Here is a 1,947-nt window from a genome sequence, read left to right on the forward strand (position 1 = left end):
ATAAGGGGGAAATTCAACTTATAGAATGTTACCCTTTAAACCGGTTGGCTGTTGGAAGCGAAGATAGGTCCTCTAGTCTAGATTTTTCCCTTTCGTCTCTTATTTTTTTTGGTTAAAAGTTGATTTTGATCATTCAGGGCAATCATTTGTTTTAGATTTTTTCAGTAGTTTATGTCTATCTAAGCATAAGAAAATATCTACGAGTATATACTCCATATAGGTTGTTCCTTATGTGCCCATTACTCTGCAGAAATAATCTGACCGCACATTTTCGTCCCTGGAAGGTAGATAAATAGTTATAAATAGATGAGTAGAAAGATAGATAGATAGATAGATAGATAGATAGATAGATAGATAGATAGATAGATTTGAACAAAATAGGAATAATCAGTCTCTAGCTTGAACAAAATATATTTTGTCTTGTAGATATAATATTCTCATAGAGTTCACATTACAGAATAAAAAAAAAACCTGATAAAAATACTCGCATCGCACGATCATTTATAGATTCTGAATGTTAATATCGAATAAAAACCAATACAATCGTGAATCATAAAGACGACGGTGCTGGGTAAAGGCGAGTAATACCGCGTGGGAGTTTTACTATACTTTACAAAATGACAAGTAACTCCAAATTTTTTTTATCATCATATTCTGTCATATTCATAGAATAAACATCCTGTTGGAAACATGAATCCCGCATAAATTTATAACCATCTCATCTACAATCCTGATTCCATCTCACAAACATCATGTTTATTATTAGGGTTGCAATTTACCTGTTATGCTGAAAATGTAGCCCGCAGCGCACAACTTTTAATTAAAGTGTCACTTGTGCTTTTACTTGGCATTTCATAGACCTGATACAAACTAATAACCTTAAGCTATTGTTTATGGTAGTCGTTACTTCCTTTAGTCCCTCATCCATTACAACACAGGCAGCCACAATATCGAACATAATATACTTCTGAGCTTTATACATCAGGCTGCATTTAGATAGGCGTACATCATGTCCAATATATATATGTACACACACACACACATATATATATATGCCTAGATAGGAAAAATATTTTCTAGAGATATTCACAAGGGTTGCCTTGATAAGAATGAAAGAAAGAGAAAGAAGGGGAAAAAGAAAGAAAGAAGAGGGGGAAAAAGAAAGAAAGAATGAAAGAAGAGAGCAGACAGAACAATAGCTGCCAGTTTTGTAGTCAGCCATTCCACCATGCTTTTAGTGTGTATTGATGTTTTCCAGTAATGGCTGTAGTAGAATGGTACCTTACATTATAAGTGATCACTTATGCTGGTTGACCTATGCTTTGCTGCTAAACCACGTTAAGAGTAAAGATTTCAGTGCTGACTGCAACGTTTGCTGTAGAGACAGCTGGGGAGTCAGAGCACTTGAATTTGACCAATGTCAATTTCCTGACCATCATAAAACCTTGAATAGAGCAGCAGTCTGGGATTTTCTTTAGGCTCCCCCAGCCCCCAAAGACAAAGTAACCCAGCTATAGCCCAAGTGCACACTGGAGACACACAGGCATATAAAATCGAATGTTTAGCCACCATAGCCTTCTCCCTATTGTGCCCTGGGAATTTCATCGTTTAAGTACCTTGAAAGGAAAAAATAAGATATTGTGACAGTGTTCTGGTCTATTCCTCTGAGCACGCAGTTTAGCACTGTTTGCTTTTGGTATCCTCAAAGTATCGTCTGATTAATTTGTGTAGACACAATGGTAAAGATTCAGGTAAAGACATTAAGAATACCACGATATACTAATGAATACTAGGCAAATATAATGTGCTGTTTTGTTTGTATAGATTCATTTAAAAAATATTTTTCTGCAAGATCTGTCTATCTATGTATCTATCTAATCTATGTATCTATGTACGAACTCCTTGAAGGATCAAAATATCCTCTCGCAGTATAACACAGTCAAAGAA

The sequence above is a fragment of the Nanorana parkeri genome, unplaced genomic scaffold, assembly GCF_000935625.1.
Source record: "Nanorana parkeri isolate BGI_ZX_2015 unplaced genomic scaffold, ASM93562v1 scaffold33, whole genome shotgun sequence".
In the NCBI taxonomy this organism is placed as follows: domain Eukaryota; kingdom Metazoa; phylum Chordata; class Amphibia; order Anura; family Dicroglossidae; genus Nanorana; species Nanorana parkeri.